General features: G+C 38.7%; 1 protein-coding gene across 2 annotated transcripts in view; it reads right to left on the bottom strand.

Annotated features, from left to right (window-relative positions):
* The window catches only part of nectin1b (nectin cell adhesion molecule 1b), a 166,835-nt gene that overhangs the window by 111,954 nt on the left and 35,790 nt on the right, over positions 1–19,091 (bottom strand). The gene's annotated exons all lie outside the window — the stretch shown is intronic.

The raw sequence follows: 19,091 nt of genomic DNA, 5'->3' as shown, positions 1-19,091 counted from the left end.
CCATGGTACACATCCAAAAACCATAGTATTGCCATGCCAAATTTCCAAACACTATGGTATTACCATGGCACACGTCCAAAAACCAAGTTCTTACCATGGCACATGTTCAAAAACCATGGTAGGACCATGGCATATAACTAAAAACGATGGTGTTACCATGGCACATGTCCAAAAACCATGTTATTACCATGGCACATGTCCAAAACCATGGTAGTACCATGGCATACATCTAAAAACTTTGGTATTACCATGGTGCATGTCCAAATTTGGTATTACCATGGTAACTGTCCAAAAACTATGGTATTACCATAGCACATGTCCAAAAACTATAGTATAACAATCCAAAATATCTAAAAACCATGGTATTACCATGGGACATGCCGAAAAAAAACATGGCATTACCATGATACATGCCCAAAACCATGGTATTACCATGGCATGTGTGTATATATATATATATATGCATTATTTTATTTTATTTATTTTTTTTTTTTACCATGGCACATGCCAAACAAACATGTTATTACCATGGCATGTTGCCCAACAACATGGTATTACCATGGAATAATTAAAAATAATGCCCAAAAAACATGGTACCTATTAGTATTTGTTTGCTAGTAAGAGAAAGGACTTAATCAAAAAACAGAGAAATGAAGGGTGTGCATTCTGTCAACGAGTTACTGCAGGTAAAATAAGAGTCAGGACAGAACAGAGTGTTAATGTGTATATTGGGGGTGTGTGCCTGTGCCCCAGCTATTCCAGGTAAACTCAAATGGAATGTGGCTGTGCTACAGCAGATGAGGGGATGGAACTCTGCCAATATGCATAAGACGAGTGTGGAGACACGTAGTTAATGCTGTGTGCGTGCGTATACTCTGCAGAGGCAGTCTTGGCAGTAAGGGTGGAATTGCATCTCGCTAGTACTAGCCTAGCCCCACTATCCCTGAGCTATAGTGTGTCTTATCAATTCCCACCCCACAAAGAAAGGCCAACCTTTACTGAAAGTCTATGGCCTTTTATGCCTGTGTAGCACACAAAACAGAAGGGCAACATGGATAAGACATGACATGGATCATTCAGCATGTGCTTTATGGAGCCAGGAATTGGGGCCTTTGAAGTTGCAGCATCTCATGTTGATGAAAATAGAGGCTGAATTGCCTTACTTACTTTGAGGAATTCTTGGATAAGGTTTGTAAACACAACTCTGAAGATATAGCCACTTGCCAGGGCTAATGCATTTTACTGCATGTGTAAGAATAAAAAAATAAAATAAAAAAAAGAGCACAGAATTGCATAAATATCAGTGGCTTCCTCTTTTATTAACAGGTGTTTTTGTATCAATAGGTGTGGGTTAGAGGTGGGTGCATGACCAAAATCTAATATCATGGTAACAGTATCGCAATATAAATGTTTTTGCTGAAAATTCAACCCCAACATATTTTATATTAAAAACACGCTCTTTATAATAAACCCCTGTTGAGTTTTCATCTCTTGCAATCTTGATCTCATTCTCTGGCATACAATGAAGGTATGAGCTGAGTGACACCAAGTCACACTCTTTTATTTACTGTCCTAGGGGTGTTGTATCACACAGTGATGAGGAGGAGGGCGGGGCCAGGCCGTGAGGATGCCCCTAACATTAAATTTATGAACTGTCCTAATCAGCCGGGAGGGGATAAAGACGAGCCGGAGGCACCAGTTCGAGAGAGCGAGAGAGAGACACATGTGGCCGCTGTGTGTGTGCACGTGTCTGTGTGTTTTATGTTATGTATCAGTTGGTTTATTATATATTTAATCAGTCATTAAAGTTATGTTAACAGTTCTGCCGGTTTCCGCCTCCTCCTTGCCCATCTTAAGAACCCCGTTACACTGGTGCTGAAACCCGGGAAGGAGGAGGGATGCACTGTCGTGGAGTCCTCACCGCTGCCGTCTGTGTGCGGATGTGGAGGAGCCGCGGCCATCCGCCAAGGAACGGAGTCACCGCTGCCGGCCGCCGGGAAGTTGAGGAGCCGTGACCATCCGCCAGGGGTCAGAGGACTCACTGCCGTCCATAGGGGAGGAGTGGCTGTCGTCTGCCAGAAGGTGGAGGAGTGGCTGAGGACCAGGTGACGGTGTGTCCGGGGACCAGCGAGCAAGTTTTTCTCTCTCTCTCTCTCTGTCTCTTCCTCTCGCTCTTTCCCTCTCCCCTCTCCCTCCCCTCGTCTCTCCCAGGGCTCCAGAGAGGCGGGCAGAAGGACGGCCGGAAGGGCAACACATCCCTCCAGGAAGGGAGGGGAGGGGAGTATGTCACGCCGGAGGTTTCCCCGGCCTGAATCGGGTGGTGGAGGAGTGTGACGAGGAGGAGGGCATGACCGGGCCGTGAGGACGCACACCCGGCGCTGAATTGTCCTAATCAGCCGGGAGGGGTATAAAGACGAGCCGGAGGCGCCAGTTCGAGAGAGAGAGAGAGAGAGACACATGCGGCTGCTGTGTGTGTGCGTGTCTGTGTGTTTTATGTTATGTTTCTGTTGATTTATGTCATTAAAGTTATGTTGACTGTTCTGCCAGTTCCCGCCTCCTCCTTGCCCATCTTATGAACCCTGTTACACACACATTGAAAGAAAAGCAGAACTCCAGGCTCCCTAGTGACCATCTCACCCAAGCGCCATGCACGCCACCCTTCCCATAATGCTTGTATATTGTGTGTCAGGTCGCCTTTGTTCAAATACTCGGCAGCACTCCTTAAAAATGCTAAAGCAAACCAAACGGTTGCAGAGAGCAGAAATGTCATTACCAACCAAACTGAATAGAGCTGTATGATGTGGAATTAAGGTTATAAAGGTTTTCTTATGTAAATGAGTCAGCAATGCCTCAGAGAGGTGTTTAAACCCCATCTGTAAAACCCTAATTCCCCAAACACATTAGCATTTGCTCCATAGAGACAAAAGCCTAAACTTAGAAAGCCTGTAAAGAAAAGATATAACATTATTAATACATAGTCTCTGACAGGGCACAAAGACTGAGCTCTCTATCCCAACGTTGTGACAGATTAGTTGGCACATTGGCGAAATTATATGGACTGTCCTAGCATTATGTCTTTGCTAACTAGCCTAGCCAAACAGTCACCATAGTGTGAACTTTGATCAGGGTACGAATTACAAGCAAGGAAGTCTAAACAAAAAGGTTTCGGATATTCAAATCAGTTTTAATTTCACATATTTCATAGGTTCAACAGCGTTTTCAAACAGTTTCAGTAACCACAAAAGCTAGATTACAAGTGAGTCAAAATAAAAAATTCATTTATCAAATTTGAGTCAGTATCAGCTGGTAAAAAAGAAACACACAAGTACTGACATTATCACTTTATAGCTTTTTTAACATAGCCGTTTGGCACAGATTGGCACCCCACCTCATCTATTAACTACAGAAATATTTTTTTAAAAGTTGAGCCCCCTGAACATCATTGTGTAATTATGTAAGACCAAACAATGTGTCGTAAATTCAGGGTCAATAAATATTTACCATTGATACATAGTATCTCTGTGGAAGAATGTGAACTGTCTCTCTCTCTCTCTCTCTCTCTCTCTCTCTCTCATCTCACACTGTGAAAGAGACTGAATATCAAAGATGAGCTTGTAAGCCTCCATCTAAATATGTCCATGAGATGTTTTATTAATTAATTTATTTCCTCGTTGCCACTAGGCCACATTTGTGAAGATTAAACAGCTAAGGCCTTGTTTGTTGCTAAAAATACTCCTGTTCCCAGAAATGCTACATTCATACATAAGCTAAGTTCATTCAGACAGATATCCCAGCTTAGCTGAAAATTGTGTAGGCCACACCTGTGAAACTAAAAAGCATGGATGTGGAAGACCACACATCCCAGAGCTAAAAGTGAAATTTTTATTGGAGCATTAAATTGTTTTGTTCTGTGAAATGAGAATTGCAAACAGCCAATATTTTCAAAGGAACAAAGTAAACCAAACTCGCATGCTTAAATCTCATTGTTTAATGCAGTCTAAATAAAAGGAATGTTTTGTACCAGGCATAATAATAAAAGGAAGAAAGTGACAAAAAAGGAACAAAAAATGAAGAAAATTTATTTAGCTGAATATAAGTTTTTCCCTCTAATAAAAGCATTCCGCGCATGTAAAAAGACATAAACACTAGAGCAGCCATTTTGCCGTGTTCATATTACCAACCCAAAAGCCAAAAGAAGCCAGAAGAAACAAAACAAGACAAAAGAACCATGTGACTTTTCCAAGACATTAGCCATTTTGGATGGAATCTGATGCAATGCCTTGTCAAGCTCATTTAAAGTGCAAACATTTAAAATCCTGACATTGCCACTGCAGTGTTACATGCAACTAGCATGCTAGCATGACTGTTAAAAATAAACAGTCAAAGGAATCGGTCCCCCAAAAATGTAAATTCTGTCATCATTTACTCATCCTCATGTTTCTGAAACATGTATGGCTTGGAATATAGTGCATGAGCCACACAGACGTCTTTTAGGGTGGTATTTTTTGCCATTTTTGGTGCTTGGCATCTCCTGGTTCTCATCAACTGTCACTGAATGGAAGAAAGCAGCATGAACATTGTTGTGTTTTCTGCAGAACGACATGATGGAGAGTAAATGAATGAGATGTTTGCATGACCTATCTATTTAAATGAACACTCTAGATCCTTTGTTGTTGTGTTACTCCCCTTTTCATGTCCTAACCATAACCACTGGCTTACTGTCATCTCTGGCGCTATGAGTCAGCATGTGCTAAAACAAAATGTCCACCCCCAATTCCCATCTCTCTATCCAGAGAGGAGCATGCTTGTGTGCAGTAGTTGGGAACACTGTCAGGGCCAGTGAGTCTTCCAGCCCCGCTGCGTCACACTCACTTAACATCTGTGGCTCCCTATCGGGGTGAATATCTCTCCTCAGCACACGCAGCTCCATAAGAAAACTACCCATATGAAAGGTTGTGTTATGCACGTGAGCTTACATTACCAAGCAGAAACGAAGACACCATGATTGATCGTGTATCATTCATGCATGCACAATAACAGCTGGGAATTCTGGGTAATGCACTAAGGGATATGTGGCCTGTACACCCAAAGGCATAAGGCTTATTAAGAAACCATAAAATTGTGTTAATCACAGCTTCATGTGTAAGTCATGTAGAGTTGTAATGTAATTAGTTGTATGCAAATACATAAAATAATCTTGATTATGGGAATTAAATGTTAAGTGATAACATGTATAAATTGTGTGAGTATATGAATCATATGAGTGACGTGGAATATGTATGAAACCATAACAGTCATCAAGCCTGACGTTAAGTAGAGCTTTTTTTTTTTCATGCGCTCCCTGCATACTAATCCAAAACATTCTTGAGTCTTTGCATGTGCTCTTTTGGGAGTGACAACCACATTAACTGCAGGAGTGCATAGCCCAAATAATCATTCTGAGTGCATGCAAAAGGAGACACTCCCGAAATTGTGGAGGCTGACATTGTGATAACCATAGCAGAATTGTGCAGACTTGCGGTTGTAAACAAGAAAACATACATCTAATCCACACCTTAAAAAGAGAAGATTCACAACATGCTAAATCAGAAAAGTCTAGAAGACATCTACTGAATGTTATAACATCCAACAAAGAAATAAGCCAAACAGATGTCCCAAATAGCACACATCCACCTCTAAGACATCTGTTTAAGAGCGTTTCATCTGGAAAGCATCGCATTCACAGTTTGGTGTACTAACATCTGATAAACATCTTAAAAAGAGCATATTTGCATACATTCTGATTTATAAACGTCTTGAACACATCTACTGAACGTATTGTACATTGAGCAAACAATCTAAAAAACGCATCTTCTGTAGAAAAGACACATATCAAATAGATGTCCCAGATAGCGCATAAGTATCTCCAAGATGTTTGTTTAAAAAGTGTTTCATTTGGAAAGCATGGAAAGCATGGTGTACAAACTTCTGATAAACATCTTAAAAAGAACAGATTTGCATACATTTTGAATTATAAACGTCTTCAAGACATCTACTGAACGTTGTTCTGACATTTTCAAGAGGTATTCCAGATTGAGCAAACAATCTAAAAAATACATCTTCCAGATGTAGAAAACACACACAACAAATGGATGTCCCAGACAGCACACGTCCATCTCAAAGATGTCTGTTTAAGAGCATTTCATCTGGAAAGCATTGCTTTCTAATTTCCGGTGTACAAACATCTGATAAACCTTGTAAACAGCATATTTACATACAGTACATTCTTAATGATAATCATCTCAAAGACATCTGCTGAATGTCAAATAGACATCTGGGTGATGTCCACGTGCTAGCAGGGTAGATGCCAATAGTTCAATAGATTTAGTACTGGCTATCCTTGAGTCAAGTCTCGAGTCTTTCGTCATGAGTCAGAGTTGAGTCTCAAGTCACTAAACGTTAAATCTTTTATATATATATATATATATATATATATATATATATATATTAAATACTCTACTTAAAATTGATAAATTTATGACCTTTGAAAAATCTGGGATACTAATAGGATTCTACCTGAATTGTACAAATGTATTTTATTTTATGATTTCACAGACTTAATTAATGTAATAATTTATTTAATTTTTTGTAATAAAGGTGCTGCAGTTTTTCTCATGGTCAGCTCAACAAGGCTCAGAATGCGCACACAATCAATGCAGTATGATATATGCAATGCAATGTAATACAATATCATTAGGTAGGGCTGGGTGATATGGTCAAAAAATATTTATACATTTTTTAATATCGTTTGATATTGCAATCTATCACTATACTGTACATTTCATATCATTAATGGGGGCAGAACTGCATTCCACATGTTTGTTAGACCACAAGAATGAATTAAACATAACTTGTTTGTTTACAAGTAAACTCCATAGGGTAAGCTATCTTTAAAGTACACTCAGTTTAAGGTGTGTGACCTATTTTTGATTCAATTTAGCCAATTTCATTATCTTCTGCTGATGTTTGACTCCACTGAAATAATTTCTTGCGACGTTTCACTGTCCAGCTCAGTAAGTGGTGGTAACGCACCATAAACTGGATTGCCAACCGGCAATAAACATCACCAGAAGAAAACTTTCTTGCCTGTGACAGCAATGAAAAAACGTTTAACTAAGTAGTACATAAATAAATTGCAATGGTGATTTGAGAGTTGTTGTTGTGTTCAGTCGATAACTGTTGTATTACATTTTCAGTGCTGTCTTGTTTGCTACACAAAATATTAGCCGATAGCTAGCTAATGGCTAGCGGCTACCGCGCCTGATTGGTTTCCATGACAGCATGGCTGCCTGCTAATACTTCCTAACAGGCTGATTTCATGTCTGTGATTCAGTTAGCTAGCTGTGTGTATTACTTTTCTGAACTGCTTGCATTTTAGCGACACGTACCTGTTTGATTGTCAACTCTAGATGTAGAACATAGGCTAAATATCGATATTTCTATATATATATATTTTTTTAATAAATAGCGATATCGTTTTATCGCTCAGCCCTATCATTAGGTATAATTTTGGCAAAAACTTGCCATCTGTTTTAAGTACCCAAACAACTGTACGTGTGCTGATTGCAAGACTTGAATTAAACCAGTTAATTTAGATAAAGGACATAAAGAACCACACTTTTCAGGTTTTGTAGGTTCCCTGAAAAAAAAAAAAAAAAAGGTTATTTTGTTTGGTTCTGTAATCAATACATAGATTTAATGCATATGTGGTCATCACTCCCTGATTTTTTTATTTTTTTATTATTTATTTGTTTTATTTATTTTTTTTGAGTGTAAACGATTGTAGAATGCAGTTGTAACTCTCCTAAATAACCAAACCCTCTGTGTACAGAATGGGATTAAGCACTCAGAAGAGGAGCAATAACTGTATTTAGCTGCAGAGTCAGAGAGCTTTAGCACACATGGGCACTTGTGAGGAGCGACAGAGAATGACATCTCAGCCCCAAGTGTGCCAGGGCAAATGACACACTTCTTGCAAAGCTTTCTGTTACAAGAAACTGTGCCTGCAGCACGTGTGCCTGCAGCTCAGCATCATGATGATCATCACCATTGTCGTCTTCAAAAACAACATCCTCCTGAAAGTAACACGTACACACATCACAAGGGCCCTCTACATGCATTAGATGCGGCAGGGCTCACCCACATGAGGTGTAAGATTACGAGAATAGATGAAAAATTAATGAACTATGACTGCTATGCTTGGCAGGGCTGTCGGATTAGAGGCACAATGTGAATCATTTGCAGGGTATACAGTAGACGTAATGGCATAGGGTATATATGTGATGTTGTTATATATTAATATATAAGTAATGCAGCATTTTGTTGACATACAAATTTGTTTAAGAGAGAAGTTTTTCACCAAATGATGATCAAAATATGTCCAAAAGAGTTACAACTGGGCATGTATCTAGACATGTGGAATAGTCGTGTCTTTTAAAGAGACACATTCAGATGTCTGGATCACAGTAGTAGAGTGATGCTGTACAGTCCCAGTAAAGAATGCCAGATTGTTTTAGTCTGCTACATTCTCCACAACCTAACACTCAGAACCGACCAGCAAAATGGGGAATTGTGCCATACAAATTGCATTCAGCACTATTATTTTTGGCATGTTTGTGCTGTTACCTGATTTACATCATTCCTTTAGTGAATCAGCAGCTAAAACAATGCAGACAGTGCATGCAAACAAACTACACTACTGTTTCAGTGGACAAGTAATTCTTTGTGAATTCCCTTCAGAATGTGCCTGAAGAGCAACTCTGACCTTGTCGAAATACATCATGTAATATCTTATCACAAATTTGCAGCAGAAAACAGGCCATTCCTCTCCCAGATACAGGAAACTACGACAATGAAATGAAAACATTATCTCCAGAGATGCTGCATCATTTTAATCTGTTCCCACTGACTAAAGGCATTGCTGTGGCTTCACAAACAAAAGGAACTAAATATAAAAAAGAAGAATCTTATGAACACCATATTCTGATGGAGCATCAAGAAATGGTTTGAGTAGGGAGAATTTGCAAAGATTTTGCAACATACTTGCATTAACGTTGAAGCGTAACCAAATGGAATTTGCAAAAACTTTTGTATTGTCAGGCTGTTCAGAATGCTCATACAAACAGGGTAAGGTTGAAAGCAGCAAAGTGTTTACACTTTTCAGAGGAATCAAACTATGAATAACTTATATTTGTCTCTGCACATTTAAGGAGTAGTTTACCTAAAAATGAAAATTCTGTTATTATTTACTCGCCCTTATGTTGCTTTAAACCCAACAGAAATACACAATAAACCACAAAAATAATAGTCAATATGACTCGTGCACTGTATTTAAGTGATGAGCGTATTTGAACACTCTATTTGTTTCTTTGAAAATACTGGCTGTTTTTCAAGTTGCAATTCTCATTTCACAGAACAAAAGAGCCTACTTTAAGTGATGAGCGTACCGAGATTTAAGTTGTTTTGGTTTGTTCATCAAAAAGAGAGATTGTACTGCATTAGAAGACTTGGCATATAGTTTATGTCATATCGACTACTTTTACTGTGATTTCATGGTGTTTTTTCATCCTTTTTGGAGCTTGATAGCCCAAGTCAACCTTAACTTATATTACAGTATGTGGCAAAAATTGTGTGAAGATCAATCAAATTTCTCCTTTTGCATTCCACAGAAGAAAGAAAATCATACAGTGACAGTATTTTCACTTTAGAGTGAACTATCCCTTTAAGTTGGGAGTATTTAGTATTTAAAGTAAAAAAAGATATTAATAAACACATCACCTTTAAATAACCTGGACCAATAAAAAAATAAAATAAAATAAAAACGTCATTACGTAGTTTGTCCAGCAGAGCGTGCTCCGACTCCATTGTTTAAAGAGCTGACTCTGAGCTGATAGTGGCTCTGCAGACAGAGCGGAGTTCAGCGGTGTGGAGTTGAGCGGTCTTTTCTCAGTAAGTTGCTAACTATTTTGTGAAATACATACTGGAAAGTTATTAAACAATGACCCCATCATTTTCCCTTTTCAATATAACTAATATAACGTTAACCCTGTCCCTGAAAACCGTCACTCATGTCTGTTTGCTGTTAGCCAGCTATAGTTTGTCAGTGCAGTAAGTAATGTAGCAGATTTAAAGGTAAACATCAGAGCATCTTTTTGCAACTCAGCAGACAACGGTTCGGGGGTGGATTTTGTCTGTTGAGTGTTGATTTCACGCTATGCTGTTACCTAGTTGGTGAGACGCAATGCTGGTTCATCTTTTACTCTCCGTGACAACGAGTTTATAGCTAACTAGCTAACCACATAGCTACTTTCATTGCTTGTCAGCTGAGTGGAAGCTAATGTGTAAACATGTATTCACCAAACTGTTTTGTTCAGGATTCACAATTTGGTACCCCCTTCAACTGAACAATTCCAGTCATTGCATTTACAAAATATAATATTTAAAAGTCTGGTTTTCTACCGTTGAAAGTTTCCCCTGAACTTGTATAGCAGAATACGGTGTAACACTTCTGCCGCTGTTTTTCTTTTGACTCGGCAGGTGTAAATGCTTCTTGTTTTACATCCTGCCCCTAACTTACTGGCAGTATTAAAATAGTCAGCATTTGACTGATACTAAACCATGCTACTGATGTTTATTTAGCTATTTATTTTATTTTTATTTATTCTTTATTTTAATGGTCAGCATTTGACTGATACTAAACAGTACTATTGATGTTTATTTAGCTATTTATTTTATTTTTATTTATTCTTTATTTAAATGGTCAGCATTTGACTGATACTAAACAGTAATACTGATGTTTACTTAGCTATTTATTTTATTTTTATTTATTCTTTATTTAAATGGTCAGCAACTGACTGATACTAAACATACAGTACTGATGTTTTTTTAAGCTATTTATTGTATTTTTTTATTCTTTATTTTCTCAGTGTTCATTTCTAGAATTTGTTGACAATGTATAATAATAATGTCAAATATTCTTTGATAAAAAATATATGTTTAAGAAAGCAGCCTTCTGAGTACCTTTGCATAGTCATATCGGTGCACAATCAGTGCACAATCCACATGAAAAGGTCTGTGTTCATTCCAGCTCAAAATTAACTATATCGGCAACCATATGGCCGATATATCAATCGGTGAATTAAACAATTCATGAAAATTCATATCAATCGGTGAATGTTCCCCCTCCAAAATCGGTATCAGTCTCAAAAATTCCATATCGGTCGGGCTCTAGTGTTCAATACTGCACTGTTGAGCAAAAAAAAAAACAAAAAAACAAAAAAACAAACAGCCTTCTGAAATTTGGTAGGTTTCAGGAAAAGTCAGGGTTTGTCCTTGAGAAGCTGTAAAGCTACACCGTTTAGTTCACTTCCAGAAATGAAGAGTAGGAAAGTGTCAAATGCCACCTACACCAAATGCCAAGTGGTCTTACCCACAAATTCCAGTGCTGTGAAAAGACCCTTAAGTGTTCACACGTTTGGTCCAGTGGCTGGCTTTTACTTCAAGTCCCGATCAAGTCAAGTGAGAGAGGTTGGCAGGGGTTGGTCAAGTTAATGCAGCAATGAGGGGCTGTGAACCAACTGCAAATCCTACCGAAAAGGAGGAGAAATGTCTTCCTTTAGAAGAAATGTCATGGAAAAAACTTACCATCCATGTGGTCAAGACATTGAGGAAGAGGAATCTTGAAGATTCCCTACAAGCATAGGGAATTGTACTCAACTGAGGGGATATTGGTTCATTTTCACAAGTTTATCTAAACATACAGACACAGCAGCCTGCAGTGGGGTGCAAAACCCATTAACCTTTGTGTTGACTTAGGAGCAAAGTGCTTTTGTCATTATCAGCCAGTGCCAATGTGTTGTGTCTCTTCGACAAAGTCTCATTAGAACTCGTAATAATTTTTACAAGCTGACAAAATCATAAGATATTGTATGATTTGGCTTATATGAAAAGGTATGACTTTTCCAACCAATACCAACCAATCAACAAACTGAATTTCAAATCAAAACCATACAGGCATTAAATTGTCCCTAGCCTTCTACTCAACACTTTAGTTTAAGAAAGAAATCATCTGAACAAATTATGCAATACAAATGATTGATGTACTGCATGTCAATAACCTTTAATATGCTACCCTCACGTTGTTCCAAACTCTAATTTTCTTTTTTCTGGTTTTCTTTCCAACATGATCACAAGGGAAGTAGGCATGTTTTTATTTATTTATTTTTGTCAGATACTTCCAGTACCCTAGGTTCGGCCAGATTATGCCGACTCACTGACAAGTGCCATCTCCAATTGGCCATTCTTGCATCAGTTCCAGCATGTTTCGTTGTGGCGCAACCGGAAGCGCATTGCGTCAACAGCATGGGAGACCCTGGTTCGGATCCTGTGTTGAAACATGGAAGTAAATGCATTCGCATAATCAGTGACGAGCGTGATTTGGAGGTTAAATTTTTCCCTTTAACATGACATTTTTACCCTATTAATGTTTAGGTTTAAGGTTTGGGGGTACAGTTTATAAAATATGCATTCCTAGTTACTGTAAGCTAAAAACAACTCGCTTCACAACTCGCTTTTTCCCATACTTCCAACAACACTTACCACTTTGGCCACTGGGGGCTGCGTTTCGAATTTCGGTAAGCACAGACCGATTAAAGCAAAAGAATACTGTTTCCAATTTCACTGTGAGATCAATATGTTATTCCTTCCGTGGTACACAAAAGTTATTGTAGTACACAGTACACAGTACACAGAGATCCGAGTGCGGAGGCAAAGTATCAGACTTTATTTAATATGTAACACAGCAGAGCTGGCGAAGCGTGATGGAAAGGACCCGGCACCGACTGCATCGTGGAGATGGAGAGTGTGTTCGTAGGCTTGTGTGCGTTGTGGTAGTATGGAGCGCAGATCCGTGAAGAATCCTCTGTAGGATAGTGTGTTCATAGGTCTGTGTGTGTTGTGGTAGTGTGAGGAGAAGATCCGTGAGGAATCCTTATAGTTATATAGTATATAAATTGTTATAGCATCGTTTGATGGTCCATTGATTACTCTCTCTCAAAGTACATGCTGTACGATTTTGCACGATGCAACTCGTATGATTTCACCATCTCTCTATCGCTCTACTAGTCCTCTCACTGTTTCTTCCCATATTGAAGCACAGCAACCTTGAGCGCTGTGCTTAGTTGGAAAAAAAATGTGGGGGTGTGGGCATTCAAGTATAGTAATGAATTGTGACAGCTCCTTTTCAGGGATGAAAATATTAAACCCTTCCTTTTTTAATGCAGTCTCTCTCACTTTCCATCCTCTCTTCTCCCTCAAATGGCTCACAGCAGAGATGGGGACATCTCCATCTAGGATATTCAGGCAAATTAATCAATTAGCTGTACATGCTGAGTTTAGTCAGAGCGTAGCAGCTGGGGGGAGTGGTCTGGATCTGAGGCAACAAGGGGTTGGGCGATGTGCAGCGAGCATGCTTCTGTCGAGCATTTACTCGTGCGCAATATGGGGTCAACACGTGACCCCCTCCAGCATGCAGAGCATATCTTCTGTGATGCTCTGGGGCTGGGCACAGAGTACCATATGAGCGAGCTCTCCGCCATTCAGTATTCCGACACGCTGAGCTGCAACCATGCGGGGCTGTTCCGAGGACAAAGTGCAGCCCGAACAGCTAAATATACATCATGTGCCATTGCACTCCAGAGATCTTCAGCAGAAACAAACGGAGGCAGGGTAAACCTGATTGGTTACCGACACAGTGGGCTCATTCATGTGAAATATCGGAGTGTGGGTGCAAAGACTTGTTAAAATTCCATCCAATAGGTAGACAAATTCCCTCTGCAATGATCAGGGCATAAAATGCAGATGATTTGTAGCACCATTTTATTACTAAACGGTTGCCAAGTGAAAATAACAAGCCGTAGAGGGCTTGAGTGATCTTTCATCTTCATCTTCAGAGGAAGCTTTTCCCTGTGTCCCGAGCAACCTTTCACCTGCTCGCAGTTTAATCAGAGGCCCTCTATTTGAAGAACCTTGAGATGGTTGCATGTAATCAAACTTGGAAAGTTGCAGTGGCACTGATAAATGGCTGGGGAAATCTTACTGCATCACTTCCCTATAAATATAAACTCTAAATCTGGCTTTCCATGTCAGGTGTGCAAGACAAAATGACAATTGCAGACACTGCTAATAAATATGTCTGCTGCATAAAGCAGTCTGTAAAAAGATGCCAGCCGGCACTAGAAGCATAGCCTCTCAGCAGACAATCAAAATGACCAGACTTCTTTAAAATCTCAGTTATTTCTCGTAGACAACATTGAGGTTAAATGGAGAGTAAATGGAGACTTTTGTTAGTCATTTGCTTCTCAGTTTTTTCTTAGACTAGAATAATTTCACATGTCTCTAGAGACAAAAGCAAAGCACCTTCCACATAAGCAAGTTTTCACAAAAAGAGATCTCATAATATTCATGAGGTTAAATGAACAGCAAATGACACCTACTTCCCAGACTTGTCACAAACTCACACTTGTGTCAAAATAACAGAAGAGATGAGTCTCTCGAACTGCGCTCAGATGATCCATGATACCAAAGTCTGCAATAAAAAGTCAGGGATTTCAAAAGGATCCCAAACATGTCTCATCAAACTCTTCCAAGACCAAATTATATCTATACTCTTACTATGTCAACAGTTGCCTCATTTGTGTAAATTTTTATTTCTACTTTTAGCAGAAAGATCAGAGGCACAGTTGAAACTTAAAAGCTTCACATAGATATCAAAAAGCAACTGTGGAGCAATTAAACTTTTGCTTTGGGTATGTAAATACCAAGACCATTGATAAAAAATAAAATGGATTTAGAGTATTTTGTCTATGTCTTTTGATTCTGCTTTTTGTGTTAGTATGTAGTTACGATTCTCAAATCTGGAAACTGAATATCCATTTTGTAGTCATAATCTCCAATTTGCAAACACATAAACAAAATAAGAGGTAACTAAAGCACTGAATGCACCGTCATGCCCCAAACCGTGCTCAAAATGCCTTTTATTCAAATATAAAGTAGCATTTAATGACTATTTATCTGTTTTCCTCACAGCTTGGCAAGCTTTTAAATGTGAAAAGGAACTTCTATCTGTCTGAAAATATGCAGACTCCTACTCTGAAAGAGGATGGGAAAACCTACTTTGTAACAGTAGATAAACAGTGCAATTTTTGGCCTTTCATTACTTTCCCTTTTCCACTTCACTCTTTGTTGCATTACTCCTTAAATTCAGCAAGGAAAAGAGAGCCAGATCTGACCAAAAATGACTTACATTTTGGATTATTTCTCACAAAAACCTATGCCTTTAGAAGACTTGGAATATGACGCACAGGTCACATGGACTACTTTTATGATACTTTGGGGTGCTTGTTTAAGCTTTAAAGTGAGTCACTATCAACTGCAATTGTATTGAAAATACAATGCAATTTAAAATGTGCAGGACAAAAAGGATAGAGTTTTGTGAATGAAGCGCAATCTACAGTAAAATGCACCTAATTTACATAGAATAAAGGGGTGTTTGCAGAAAGGAAAGACAATGACTTAATTTGAACACTCAAGATGCAGTGCTATTTTAGCACTGGTTGTGCCTGCTTAAATTATATTGCAGATTGTTAGTGAAAAATACACAGGTTTTTATGCAGCCTGGTCTATGAAATTTACGTGACCATTGCAACTTGTTTTTACAAAACTGAAATTACGTGCATCATTACACGTTTGGCTGCAGTTTTCAAGTGAAATGTCCAGAAGGGGGTGCCAAAATCGAGCGAAATGAGGTTGTAATCGGATAAGGTTTTTAAGGTGAATTTTAGATGGAGGTTTTACTAAAATGTACCTCCCTAACCTAAAACTTTACCCTAAACCTAACCAATAGTGTCCAAAAAGATAAATGAGAGTTTAACAAAACAGACATCCTTGCCCTTAACCAATGCCTAACACTAACCGATAGTGTTTTAAAATGCAATTTTGAAATGAAAAAAAATAAATAAATAAAAAAATCCACACATGTAATGAAGCAACCATGTCATTTTGTGTCGCTTCTATGCCACTTTCACTTTTGTACGTCTTTGGCTGGACTCGAACCGCGGTCATCGAGTCCAAAATCTAACACTATCAGGTGAACTACCAAGCAAGCTTACAATATAGGAATAAGTGTGTATATGTAGGAGGGTCTGTAATTCAAGTGTTAAAATATATTGTTTTTCAAATCATGCGTTAAAGTAAAAGTGTTTTGATATCATAACATAGCGGGGGTGAGTAATAGAGTGAAAAATATGTTTTCCTAAAGTCATAATCAGCAATTGTACTCGTGATTTGTGTGAAAATGAATAAAATGCACAGTTGTTGTAGTGCCTCTATTGTTCATGTCACCAGGAAACTGCAGCGAAACATAGAAAGTGGCACGTAAAACTCAGTTTGCAAAAATCAATATAGAGTAACGTTCATTCTGTGAGACCAGGTTGTTTTTACACCTGTTAAGTGAATTCTCCCTACAAAGTTCAATATGCCACTAAAAAAAACACCCAACACAACTTTCATTTAGGCAGAAGAGAAGTCCTGAGGGACAGTTAGAGCTTCCTGTGTAAGTGTAGATTTGTCCCAGCTTTGCAATTCCTCATGATTTTTATCACCTCCATTTCATCCTTTATTTTTTACCTTTGCATATGCAAACAACAGCAACAGGATCATGGCAGTGAACAAAATTGCAGCATTATCCCTAAATACTCCTCAGGCTCACACTTTATACAAACACGTGCACAGACTGACATCACAGCGTGAAGATCTGTCATTTATCAACAAATCTTACAAACGCACTGCTTTTGTCAAGAAAACACTCTATCATAGAATTCTGACTGCTTATCCCTTCTTCAGCGCCAATATCTGATTAATCTGTGTGGTCAGTGTGGGCTGTCAGGGCCAGCAGTGGGCTTCTTGAATAATGGACTTTCTAGGCTGGATGCGTGAAAGCAGTTGTGGATGTCAAAACTCCCCTGACACACATTCACTGCTGATCAATCTCCCATTCTGCCACCCCTGGGCTGCCCCCACCCATCAGCATCAATCCAGCACAAGTAAATACAGTGAGTGGCTTAATGCATCTCCACTCTGCTCCCAAAGGACCTTAGAGGCCAGAGAGGGATAGAGGAACACCTCATACATAAATATCCAACAGATCTCATGGTGGACAGGCACACTTGTGTTTTTCAGATTTGTGAGGGACATATCTCGGCAACAAACATAGAAAAGAAAACTCGCAACTGAAATATCTTTAATGTATTGTTTCCTCAAGACAGCAATGAGATTAAATGGAGAGCCAATGAAGACTTTTGGGCAAGTCTCCAGCTCCTGCCCCAGTAATCTCACATGTGTTTCCTCTAGAGATTCAGAAAAGATCTCAACAAACTGTGCTCAGATTTGTTAAGATATCAAAGTCTGCCTTCAAAAGCACCCAGAGGAAAATTTTACTTCTTGGACGTTGCTCTTTGGAGAGTTCTCAGTTAATTTTATTTACAGTATGTATCAACTTTGTCTTAGATGTTTCTCTTAAAATTCCTAATGAAAAATAAGAATAGAAACAAATGAGATATAAAATGAATGTGGATAGCATAGCTCATATAATTTGGTTTTTGGGAGATGTTGAGATCTCTGATTTTTTGATTACAGACTTTGGTATCTTGGTAATCTAAGCACAGTTTGAGATCTGAAACTCAAAAGGAGAAGTGAGAGAGATGAAGAGATTTTTGGAGTATTCTGTCTAGCGGAAAGAAAAAAAATCTGAGAAACAACAGATCTTCTTTTGTGAAAAAGAGACCTCATTTGCGATTTCTCTTTCCTATGGAAATGACAATATATGAACTCAAATATTTCCCATCAAATTCTTCCAAGACCAAAGAAATCATATTCTATACATATTCATTCATTTTATAACTCTATACCCTTAATGGATGTCACCAACTGTTTAATTTGTATCCTTCTAAGGAATTGTAGGAGAAAAATCTGAGTTAGGTCTAATACTTATCTGAGAGCTTCATTAGGTCACTTGAACTATAACAAAGCAAATATTAAGCAATACAATGCTCTTCTGAGTACCTTGCACTAACATTATGACATCCTTAAACATGCGGTTAAGGAGAACGTATTCAACAAATCATGTCCTATACACACCCACACTTACTCACTCATTTACTTGCACAGATACACACAAACATGCTTGTCAAATCAGGATCGCACAACCGCAAAGTCAGCAAGCACTCTAGAGGATCACATAAATTACAGCAACGTTTCAACATTGCCTCAAATCAACATGTAATCAGGACTTGGGCAATGGGCCGGCGGTCACAATTCTCTCAATCTCTGCTTTTTCTCTGGAATCATTACACACAGTCAACTAAATGAAATCTTTCTGAAACAGTGTACAAGAAGTTTCACTACAGTGAGTTTTCGAAGTCCGTAAAGGCATAGTTCATCAAAAATGAAAACGTAATGCACGTACACCTTCTGTGACAAAGACAAATAAGGATGCTCTTGAAGCCGCTTAAAGGTGCAGCATTAATTATGACTCCGGATAACCATGGTGACACCTGGTTGGAAAGGCCTCACCCACTTCCCTCCCTGCCGAGTCCAGACACTATTTTGATTAATCCCAGAGAGAGAACTTTAATCCTGATCCCTATACGTATGGTCCATCAGGAATGCGTTTGCAATGTATCTGGTGACACAAGTTGCAAAAAAATTGCACACTAGTATAATGGAATAAGCCATTTTAAAATGAACCCAACTGCAGTATAGCGTTTGCATCCTATATAAATAAATTATGTTCATGTGAACATGCAGAATATGGCCTTATCGTATGCAAACAATCAAGATGTGGGAACCAATCTGCATACCAGTTCTGAGCAAGCAATAACAAATTATAAGAGGCCTTGTCAAGATACAGATTAAATGAAAGTGTCACACTTTCCATCGCCGGGACCAAATGCTCTTGACAAAAATGACAAAACTGTCTTGTTTCTTCTGACAGCCTC

The sequence above is a fragment of the Myxocyprinus asiaticus genome, chromosome 26 (assembly GCF_019703515.2).
Source record: "Myxocyprinus asiaticus isolate MX2 ecotype Aquarium Trade chromosome 26, UBuf_Myxa_2, whole genome shotgun sequence".
Classification (NCBI taxonomy): domain Eukaryota; kingdom Metazoa; phylum Chordata; class Actinopteri; order Cypriniformes; family Catostomidae; genus Myxocyprinus; species Myxocyprinus asiaticus.
The sequence above is the reverse complement of the archived record's forward strand: the minus strand, read 5'-3'. Positions and strand labels throughout refer to the sequence as shown.